Below are 12,500 nucleotides of genomic sequence, written 5' to 3' on the forward strand. Positions count from 1 at the left end.
CTCTCTCTCTCTCTCTCTCTCCCACCAACCTACCTACCTATCTCTCTCATCCATATATATCTCCTTTATTCATTTCCCTCTCCCTCCGCGTTCTTCCTCATCCATCTCCCTCTTCCCTCTTCTCACTCTCATCCACTTCGCTCCCCTACCCTCTTTATCCTTCATCCATCTTCTCCCTCTCGCCCTCTATTTCTCTGTTTCTCCCTCTCATCTTCTGTTTTCCCTCTCTCTCTCTCTCTCTCTCTCTCTCTCTCTCTCTCTCTCTCTCTCTCTCTCTCTCTCTCTCTCTCTCCCGCCTACTTTCCATCCCCTCCCCTCCCTTTCTCTCTCTGTCTTTTCCTCCCCTCCTCCCGTCCCTTTCTCTCTGTCTTTCCCTCCCCTCCTCCCCTCCCTTTCTCTCTGTCTTTCCCTCCCCTCCTCCCCTCCCTTTCTCTCTGTCTTTCCCTCCCATCTCCTCATCCTCCCACCCACACGACGATTTTCCCAAGGGCGTGGGCGGGCGGGCGGGCGAGCGGGCGGGCGGGTGGGCGGGCGGGTGGGCGTTTGACCCCAACCTCAAAAGGGTAATTCACATGCGTCGTGTTCAAGAGCTTTTGAATATATATTTGTATCAAGTTTCGCTTCGCCGATATCACAAATTGCCGTTTTACAAGGATGTCCTTCTTGGAGCAGGTTTGAATTTTCTTTTCGTTTTCTCTTTCTCTATCTGTACTCATTCGTTGTGTATGTTATTGCAAAACATATAGGCAAGCATACACGGGCATGGGCACAGATATTGGATTTAAATGTGTAAGCGTTTGCGTGTGTGTGTGTTTGTGTGTGTGTGTGTGTGTGTGTGGTGTGTGTGTGTGTGTGTGTGTGTGTGTGTGTGTGTGTGTGTGTGTGTGTGTGCGTGTGTGTGTGTGCATGTTTTTAGATAAATCAACTGATACATACATACATATACATGAATGTGTATGTGTGTATGTATATATATATATATATATATATATATATGCATGTACTTTAAATACATATATGCATACATAAAATATACATACACACATACATATATATACACACATACATACTTAGATATACATACACATAAATACATATATATACTTAAATACATATGTACATATATATATATATATATATATATATATTTATCTATTTATGTGCATGTGTGTGTTTATATAGAGAGAATTAATATATATTATTTATTTATTTATGTATATGTATGTATATATATATATACATATATACACACATATACACCGTAAAGTTAAATCAACATATATGCATTGTTAAATACATTTATTCATACACTAATACATTCTTACATACTTTCACACATACAAACACACACACACACACACAATATATATATATATATATATATATAAACATGCATGTATGTATATATATGTTAGATAAATCAAACGATACGTACATATATATACATATATATATATATATATATATATATGTATATACACACAAACATTGTTAGGTACATCTATTCAAGCATAAATACTTTTCTGCATGCACACACACACACACACACACACACACACACACACACACACACACACACACACACGCGCACGCGCGCGCGCACGCACGTGTGTGTGTGTGTGTGTGTGTGTGTGTGTGTATGTGTGTGTGTGTGTGTGTGTGCGTGTGAGTGTGTGTGTGTGTGTGTGTGTGTGTGTGTGTGTGTGTCTTTGTGTGTATGCAGGTTTAGTATTAAGCAAATGTAAACGTACAAAGTAAGTCTCGCAGTAAATAAAATGGTAAACACAGAATAAAACTTCCACCGGGTGAATGAATCAAGATTTCATCTCCAGTTGCAAACAGCAACCGATGTTGCACAATTAGATTTTATCTAGAGAGATAGTCATAAAGCATAGATAAAAGAAATAGATAATAGAAGAGAGAGGAACCAGGAACACATTTTCATAACGATAATATTTTCTCCGCGCGTACGGCAGACAAAACCGGCTATTATCAACATCATCGCGCCTCAGGCAACTCCAACGGATGACCTTGAGTAACCTACAGCTTCCTTATACGCAAGCAATAAAGAACTTAAAGAAGATTTTAGGCCAATCAAAAAAGGGAAGAAGGAAGACAAGCGACTGGATGGTGGAGTCTAAAGTATTGCTTATTAGCACTTCTTTTGTTGTGCGGATAAGAGGGCAAGGAGAAAAAACGGAGAATTATGGGGATAGAGATAAGGTGATGATATTTGCGGTATTTCATATTCTGATACACAACCGTACACGCGCACACACATACACAAACACAAATACACACACACACACACACACACATCAGAGTCTCTATTTCTATATCTATCCATCTGTTTACCTATTATTTCTCTTTCTCTCTCCTCTACCCTTCCTTTTGGCGCTCACAACCTCCTTTTCTCACTCTTCCTCTTTCTCTCCCTTTCCCTCTCTCTCTGACTCCCTCTCCATATCGTTCTATCTCTCTATCTCCATCTTCATCTCCTTTTCGTTCTCCCTCTCCATCATCTCTCTTTGCTCTCTATCCCTCTTTCCCTTTTACCTCACACACAAATACACAAAAAAACACATACACACAAAACAAACACACACACACACACACACAAAACACACACACACACACACAACACACACACAACACACACACGCACACACACACACAAACACACACACACACACACACACACGCACACACACGGCCGACGACCCCCTACTGCTCCTCCAAGACAGTGTTGCTGCGCGTATAACTGCGTATAAGAAGATATTTATCAAAGAATATTTCTTGCCGAACACTAGCCACTGGAGATGCCCATTTGTCGTTCAGAGGAATTGCGTCTTTATGTAGGCACCAATAAGGGTGAGATGAGCGTACTGACAGTTAATGCTTCAGGTTAGTTGGTTGGTTGAGAGAGAGAGAGAGAGAGAGAGAGAGAGAGAGAGAGAGAGAGAGAGAGAGAGAGAGAGAGAGAGAGAGAGAGAGAAAGAGAGAGGGGGGGGGAGGGAGAGGGAGAGAGAGAGAGAGGGGGGGAGGGAGAGGGAGAGAGAGAGAGAGAGAGAGAGAGAGAGAGAGAGAGAGAGAGAGAGAGAGAGAGAGAGAGAGAGAGAGAGAGAAAGAGAGAGAGAGTGAGAGAGAGAGAGAATGAGTGAGTGTGTTTGTGTGTGCGTGTGCGTGTGCGTATGCATGTGCGTGCGTGTACGTAAGCGTGTGCGCGCCCGTGTGTGGAAAGGGGGTATTTGGGCGTGTGAGGATATAGGTATCGCAGGGTATGGTAAGGGTTGGTATCGTGGGGTACATACCGCGCATGTCGAGGAAGGAGAACCAGGTACCAAATCTGACTTTTGCAATGATAATGATAAAAAATATTAACCATGATTATACATTAGAAGCAGTTATAGTGGTTGTTCCGAAGGGGATGAGAGTACCTGCGAATTTGGTAGTTATGAGAATATGTCCATAAAGAATTACCTTAAAAACCATGTACGAGAATGAAGTTAATAATCTTAATGATAATGAGAGTGTTTATTTATGATTTAACGTTTAAGATACACGACGCAGTAGATATCATATATAATAAACATTTAACTATGTACTAGTTACGTCATCCTAACTGCGTCATCGTAAATGCCATATTTTTTTTTACATGTGGCAACTGCAAAGAATGCAAGCTACACTCACTGCAATATTCGCTCTTTCTCTTATAGCTGATTATTTATGTTGTAATAACATATAACAAAAGTTATGACATCGTTATGGAAAGATCCTAGTTGTAACATGTAGTTCAAAAATAAATAATTAAACAATGTTTCCTCCTTCATTTTAATTATCCACTGACATAGAGCAGAAATCATAATCAATTTGCATATTAACCTTTTAACATATACCTAAAACACTAGACCTATAAACTCGAAATTATACTCACGAATATATGAAATATCTGATTATGATAATTCGATCATTTACCGAATCAGTAACTGTCACGAATAAAACTTTAGTCAATTTTTTTGTTTAAAAGTTTCCATCGCATTGGTGCCAATTACATGCAGAATTATTCTAATGTAAGCTGATAACTAGACGCATATGAAGCATCGCTACACTGCGTTGCATCAACCTTATTTCGCTGCACATAATCAGGTTTAGGGATTACCAACGTCAAGGTCTGTAGGGCAGGTTGTGAATCACACCCTTTGTACATATATAAATGAATAAATAAATACATTCATGCATACATACACACACTCATATATATATATATGTATGTGTGTGTGTGTATATATTTATGTGCGTGCGTGTGCGTGTTGTGTTGTGTTGTTTTGCGTTGTGTGTGTGTGTTTGTGTATGCACACACACACACACACACACACACACACACACACACACATACATACATACATATATATATATGTGTGTGTGTGTGTGTGTGTGTGTGTGTGTGTGTGTGTGTGTGCGTGTGTATGTGCGTGCGTGCGTGCGTGCGTGCGTGCGTGTATGTGTGTGTGTTTACATGCATGTATGTGTGTGTATGTGCATATGTGTATGTGTATCCATGTGCATGTGTGTGGGTGTGCAATGTGTGTGTGGATATGTGTATGGATATGTGTGGTCCATCGCGGCAGTGATGATAATAATTATAACAATATTAATAAAACAATAACAACGGTAATAATAGTTATAAACAGTAATATTACATATATGATAACAATAATAATAATAATAATTTTAATGGACGCACTGGCAATATTTTTATTGTAACGACACAACTAGACGCCAATACACACACAAAAAAATAATAATAAAAAGGAAAGAAAAAATAGATATTGAAAGCGTGGTTCTCTATTCGGCATTTTGAGCGCCGTAAATTATTTTTCCTTGCGTTTATTAAATTCATAAACGAAAGAAAGACAAACAATATAAGAAAAGATACATAACTCCTAGAAACATAACTATAACGACATTTTAGTTGATAAGCCAAAGTAAAAAGAGAAAAAAAGAAGAGAAAGCAATAAAAAAATGACGTCTTTTTCAGATATATTATCAGATTTTGAAAAAGAAAAAGACAAGAAATATCCAAAAGAAACTGGAAAATATCGAAAATATCAAAAGAAACGAAAGAAAACGGAGCAAGAACTGAACACACACTGAGCCGGCGATGTTTGGAGGTCACAGTCACGTGTCATGAAGTGAGTCATTCTTACCTTAACCAGTTAAGCGACCTATTCTTTGGGAGTTCATGACCTTAGAGCTGACCACGTTGGCCATGGGATTCAAAGTTACTGTAACGGTTCCGATTCCCCTCCTCCTCTTGTTTCACTGTTATCACTTATTTCTTATACGTGGTTTCACGGTGACTGGAAATACCTGTATTTACTCTCTCCACGCCATTGAATGATAACGGTATCTCACCCCAAAAAAATCGCGGAAACGATAAATGAATAATGCATAAAACAAGCGCGAGGTATTAACAGCACACAAGCACACAAGCAATATAACAGGGTCAGTAGCACAACAGCTGGTGTTCGTTAAACCAACTGCAGGAGGAGGCGGGCCTGGGCTGTCCTGACCTCCACCGTCCTACCTCGGTCTGCCAGCTGTTATAACGCTGCCCTTGTCCATGCAGTGTTATTCTTAGCCACGTTGTATCGCGCCTCATCTCTTGAAAAATGTTAAAAGTTTCAATGAAGAATGGTTGCGCAAATTAACAAACAAGCGCATAAAGGAGTACTGTCGTTATATAATTATGCCTAGTTCGTCTCAACGCAGAATCACATGACTTGACGTTTACATTTCACACACTCGCGCGCGCAAGCAGGCAAGTACGCACGCACCCTCCCCCCCCCCCCATACACACATACACATACAAACACACACACACACACACAGAGGGAGAGAGTGAGGGAAGGAGAAAGAGATACCCAGAGAGACAGACAGACAGACAGAAAGTCGATCAGCTAGTCCGAGAATGAGAACGGGTTTATTCAATGCATTTACGTTAAAGGGCGAAACAACCCCATCATGCGGGCTCGGATCATGGTAGTCGGGTGCCAGAGTTCCGCATTGTACTGGCTCGTTGCTTAACCCAAAAGTTCAGCGGAATATGCACACAGACGCACGAACGCACATATGTACATGGTGATAAGGCTACGAGTTCAATACCAATGCACAATCTTCCTTGTCTGGCGATGTGAAGAAAGTATGCAGCTTCACCTTGTTTTAACACGTGTACTTGCCTCAGTCGCCTTTTAAACTGAACAAAACGTCGTTATTACCGCATAACAGGCGCGGTATATAAAGCCAGCTGGGTGATTTTGAGTGAAAAAGGGTGCACAGCTGGTTCTCGTTGCGGGCAATTTGCTGAAAATGAGTCACTTTTGTGTATTTTTAGCAACGTTTGCATGGTCGGTGCGACGGTGAGAGAGAGGCCGCGAGGATATTTTTTTTCTTACAAAACCGAAGGCGTTATTCATATTCTTTCCTATAAAAATATAAAAAAAAATCACTTTATCGTCTGCTTCCCTTTTTTGGCTCCTCTCTCCCTCACCATCATACACGCATGCTGTCTGCCAGGCTCTCCGCGGCACAAAAAGCAGTACATGTAATTCACTGGCGGTCATACTTTCCAAACCACTCATTTAACTGCTTGGGTATAAGCTTAACCTGCCAGACGGTTTGAGAAAATGACACATCGTTGCATAGTGTACATTGTGTTGCAAATTCTCCATGCAGTGAAAAAGGTTTGTAGCACTCTCATTTACCATAATTCAAAATGACTTAAGAAAGAAAGATAATAATAAATCCATCTGAATGAAAGAGAGGGAACTCACCTTCTGATATGTGTAAAGTCCACCTCCGATAAGGGCGACGAAGGAAATAATCAGAAGAAAAGGAGAAAAAAAAACAATCCTTCACATATACTACATAAAAAAATCACTCCAAAATTTAATACAATCCACTCGTTTCTATCTTTAACAAAGACCTTTCTCTCTCGCCTTTAGGACCTTAACACACTCACTCTCGACTGCAGACTAACACAAGCTGGCAAGGCAAAAGCGGCCTCCATCAACCTCTAAAGTTTGCAGTGTGCCGACTTGACCGCAAGTTGCCACTCGCTGATTTATTTTCGGACAACGGTAATGGACGGCCTTCCACGTGGCGGACGATAGGTGATCAAAGATTTTTTTTTTTCTGTAAGGCGCGGGTGTAGGTGAAGAGGTGTTGAAACGCGCGCGCTCTTCAGGTCTGTTGTTTTCTGTTTCCTACGGTTGTTTTTTGATTGTTTGTGTTTTTGTTTGCGTGAGTGTGTGGAGAGGTTATATATATGTTTGTTCGAGTTTGTGTGTGTGTGTGTGTGTGTGTGTGTGTGTAAATTGTATGCACATATTAGAGCATGAGCACATACGTGTGTGTCTGTGTGTGTGTACGCGTACCTACGTCTCTGACAGCCGGGTAGCACAGCATCATATTCTTCTTTGCTTCTAGTGGCTGTGTTCCCTGTTTGGTCATGATGATAATGATCTGGCTGTAGCTGTTGTAGTAAACCCAGGAAGAACAGCAACAACAATAAAGACAAGAAAATAAGCATAAAGTAAGAAAATAATAACGAAATATTGAATTATATTGATAGTTTTAGTAAAGTTAATGGTATTAATAGTTCAGATGATTATCTTATTATGAATACGATAATCATAGTCGCTGTTATTATCGTTATTATTAATGTTATTGAAACTACTTCTATCATCACAACCAATTCTAATACTGTTATCATTATAACCTAATACCGCTATCATTATTATTAGTCTGACATCCTTATAAGCATTAATATAATCATTATTTTTAGCATAATTATTGCTTATATTGATATCGGTGTTCTTATTATAAGTGTAGTCTGGGTTGTTATCGTTAAGGTTATTATTATTGTCATAATTATTATAGCTTTCATCACTGTTGTGTTGTTGGGCAATAAAAGAGGGAAGGAGAAAGAATGATAATGATCACGACATTAGTCATGATCGTCATTTCATCAATATTATTATTACTATCATTATCATGAATGCTAATGTTATCATCACCACTGTGATGATCATTGTTAAACCACACACACACACACGCACACACACACGCACGCACGCACGCACGCACGCACGCACGCACGCACACACACACACACACACACACACACACACACACACACACACACACACACACACACACACGAGTCCATCAGACGAACCAATAACCGAAATCTATCCATTTCGGTTATCTGACTGTTTTCATGTATGCATGTCTGTGTGTATGTGTGAATATGCACACACATACATACATGTGTGTGTATATATATACTATATAGTTATTTGTAAGTAAGATATATGTATATATATTGAAATATATTTCTCTCTTTATTACTTTTTGTAAATGCACAACCGCGTGCGTGTGTTTCACAAACCGAGACCGACAGAAAAAAAGAGGGAATGAGTTTGCAAAATATCTAAACGACACCTATCACTGAATAACGAAATGAAAGTTCCAGTGAAGCAAACCCAACCTCAGACTCCCCATTCAGTCACTCAAACCATCCCAACCTGTTTACCCCACACTGTCCTGTTTACCTTAAACCCTAGCGCTGCCCCCACCCCTTCCCCCAACTTGTTTACCTAAACCCTAAAACGACCTCCCCAACTACCCTACCAGCTCATCACTCACCTTCTCACAGCCCTACCTGTATCTACCTGTAGACTTGTAGAACGTCCACAGGTATGTGCAGAAGGTGATCAGAATTCTGAAGACGCCGGGGGGACAGGTATTTCCAAGGGCATGTCGTCATCGCTTTGTTATGGAAGACAATACTGATTATGTCTCGTGTGACAGAACCTGTTAGAACCGCCCTGGAACTGCTTTGGAGAAAGAGACACAAAGATTCTGACAGTGTTTTCTAGAACCGTTTCTCGGGGAAGAGAATGAAGAAAAGTCTGAGAACGCAGAAGTATCTAACTAGCACTACCTGTACATGCGAGGTTCATCACAATATCAAAACCACATCTAAGGAGAACATAAAGAACATCCAAGAAGAACATTTGCCTACAGTAGCTTGTAATGTAAACATAGATAAAGGAACCTGAAGGGAAAAGGAAACAAGCGTGTTTTAGTGTTTTAGAAGAAATTCTTAGTACAGGAAATATAAAGAGCACTCAATAAAGACTTTATACTTATATAAAACCATTTGTAAAGAGAGAAGTACTCAAATCAAGACACAAGTAATTTAACCTTTTCGGAGGGGGAGGGGGGGGAGCTAATGGACAACTTTTAACAAAGAATAAAATACACACAGATATCTATTGACCTTTTTCTCTGGAACCTTCAATACTGTGACCCAGAAACCGCAACGGCTAAATAAATTACTAGAATGACTATTCTAAACTGCAGACCAACCATTCACAAAGACCCAGGCAACTATTCGTCCCAGTCATAGTATAACGAACTAAGATTTTTTATACTAGATTAGCCCCGAAATCCTTGAAAAAGTAAACACATAGGTTTTGTATGTAAAATACCTCGGCTGAAAAAAATTCAACAAAATGTGAAGTTGAAGAAAAAGTAATAATGAATTAAAAACAAAGGAAAGAGGAGAGACGATTATAAGAAAAGGTAAAGGACAAATAACAAAACGAGAAAGGAGTTCCGTAACAAAAAAAGGAGAAAAATGGGAGAATATAAAAGAAAACGAAAAAAATGTAAGACCAAAAAAATATATAAAAATCATAAAGATGAAAAATGGAATCACAAAAAAAAACAAAAAGAGAAAAATGGAATCACAAAAAAATAATATATAAACAAAAAGAAAAGAACCCTAACACAATAAAAAATAATAATAATAAAAAGACACATGAATAAAAGAACAGAGACACAGGTTTCCTTGAATGCAGGGATGCTGACTCGGGTCCGTCACACCTATACAATTTTCTCGTTAATATTAATCGCATAAGGCTGGACCTACACCTCTAGTATAAATGAGTTCGTGTTTATTGTTAATGATGATGTCACTTCTGCATGTTTTTTTTATTATTATATATCATTTTATACAAATAATTCTCAAACAAATTTAAAATTGCTTTAGACAAGATGGCCTTACAAGATGCACCCGTTTCATGTTACAATATATATAAATAAATATATATATGTATATATATATATGTGTGTGTGTGTGTGTGTGTGTGTGTGTGTGTGTGTGTGTGTGTGTGTGTGTGTGTGCGTGCGTGTGTGCGTGTGCGTGCGTATGTTTGTGTGTGTGTGTGTGTGCGTGCGTGTTTGTGTGTGTGTGTGTGTGTGTGTGTATTTGTGTGCTTGTGATTGTTTTGTAACCGAGTGTAGAGCGGTGGAAAAGCGATGGTGGGTAAGAGAAAGATAGGTAGATAAAAACAGAACGAACAAAAAGAGGCCAGCAAACAAGGAATATATATGACTCTTATTAAGATCACGAAGTAAAAAACAACAAAAGAAGGACGAAAAATTTGTAAACATCCAAAAATTAAGAGAAAAAATCTTAGCAACCAATTTACAATGAAATCCACACCCATTTTCTGCTGATTGAACAAACAAACAAACAAACAAAAACGGAAAGACGGAGAATACGTTAGGGTTCGTTTCGTAATCAATCCTACAGACATAAAAAAAAAAATATATATATATATAAAAGTACAGTCAAGTTCACTCGTTACGAAACATTATACACGAACATTACCATAATGATACTTTTTTTCTGGTCCTTTTATGGCCATTCGGCGAACATTCGAATTCTTTCTCGTCTGATTTATCCTTTTCACCTTAATTATCGCTTTTTTTTTCTTCCTCGATTTAAATACCTGCTTATTGTCTTATTCATCGGTTCCTACACACACCTGGCCTTTCATACATACATATGTGTGTGTGTGTGTGTACGTGTGTGTGTGTGTGTCCGTGTGTGTGTGTGTGTGTGTGTGTGTGTGTGTGTGTGTGTGTGTGTGTGTGTGTGTGTGTGTGTGTGTGAGTGAGTGAGTGAGTGAGTGAGTGAGTGAGGGAGGGAGGGAGGGAGGGAGGAGAGAGAGAGAGAGAGAGAGAGAGAGAGAGAGAGAGAGAGAGAGAGAGAGAGGGAGAGAGAGAGAGAAGGAAAGAAAGAAAGAAAGAAAGAGAGAATGAGTGTGAGTGTGAGTATGTGTATGTGTTTGTTTGTGTGTGTTTGTGTGTGTGTGTGTATGGATGCATGCTTGTCTGTGTACATGTGTGTGTGTGTTTGTGCGTGTGCGTGTACGTTTAAGTACTTTACGAGATCCTCATTTGCATAACCAGTAACGCTCCTTAAAACATACCTAAAACGCAGATTCACAGTACACACTCAATCATCACTATCATCATTGCCTTCCTTTTTTCTTTTCTTTCTTTTTTAAAAAATCGAATACCATTCCCCTCAGAATCACGTCCGTATATAGGTTCGGATTCGCAATTTAATCCTATCACTTCTAATGTCTTCTCACAAGTCATTACCGATTCCCTGCCAAGTTTGGTATGGCTCGGAGGTACCGTGGCGGTTTTTTCGTACCATAAACGCTTTAGTGGGCCAAGGCGTGGTACTCCGGTACTCTTTCCGAAGATTTGTGCTTTCTCTCGACTTTCATTTTCCTTTTTTATCTTTCCATTATTTTTTTTTTCTTTCATTCTGTTGTCTATTCTTTGTTAGGGGAGGGGGTGGAGGGACGGGGGAGGGGTGGAGGGACGGGGAGGGTGGAGGGACGGGGGAGGGGTGGAGAGACGGGGGGAGGGGTTGGAGGGACGGGGGAGGGGTGGAGGGACGGGGGGGAGGGGGTGGAGGGACGGGGGGAAGTGTATGTTTCATTCAGTTTAAAGTACTTTTTTGGATACAACAGCTTGTGGATTTCTTTCTTTTTTTTTCCTTTTGTTTTCACCTTTTAAGGGAATCTCAAAACTTTTACTCTATAGATAGACAACGTAAGATAACATATGGCTACTTTTTCCCATTGTTATTGTTGGTAAATGGATAAAAAAGCCTCAGTGACTAACCTACACCAAGAGCACAGAAGACATGTTATTTGTTCTATATAAGTTATGAAAAGATACACAAGCGCAATGTTATCACGTGGCCACATAAATAGACGGCGTTGGGCAATAAGCTACGTGCCGTGTGATCAAAGAACAGATTATTATCAGCGAACAGAGCGGCTGCTATAACGCAACGGGGCAAACATGTATCAGAGGCAGAGGTTCGGATAACGTAAAGAAATAATAAATGCCTTTGAAAAAAAAGAGGAAGTCGATAACATGACAGACCTCAGTGTCTTCTCTCGTCTCTCTCTCTCTCGCCCTTGCTTCGTAACCCCAACTGCAAAAAGATAACAAACACAAAACCAATAAGAGAAGTGGATAAACAGAAAAAAAAAACTACACACACATCAAACACTTCTTCTCTACCTTGGCAACACCTCACACAAAGACAGGGAGTGGCC

The 12,500-nt window shown here is 39.7% G+C and overlaps 1 protein-coding gene across 5 annotated transcripts in view; it reads right to left on the reverse strand.

Moving 5' to 3' along the window:
- The window catches only part of LOC125030905 (neuron navigator 3-like), a 228,712-nt gene extending 221,674 nt beyond the window's left edge, over positions 1-7,038 (reverse strand). For 3 of the 5 annotated variants that reach the window (XM_047621247.1, XM_047621244.1, XM_047621243.1), the window contains exon 1: positions 6,834-7,036. The gene's annotated coding sequence lies outside the window, so the exon portion shown is untranslated. Of the gene's footprint in view, positions 1-6,833 lie in introns of all 5 variants that reach the window. The other 2 variants (XM_047621245.1, XM_047621248.1) reach the window with 2 other exon arrangements.
- Positions 7,039-12,500: the final 5,462 nt, after the last annotated feature.

The sequence above is a fragment of the Penaeus chinensis genome, chromosome 12 (genome assembly GCF_019202785.1).
Source record: "Penaeus chinensis breed Huanghai No. 1 chromosome 12, ASM1920278v2, whole genome shotgun sequence".
NCBI lineage: Eukaryota > Metazoa > Arthropoda > Malacostraca > Decapoda > Penaeidae > Penaeus > Penaeus chinensis.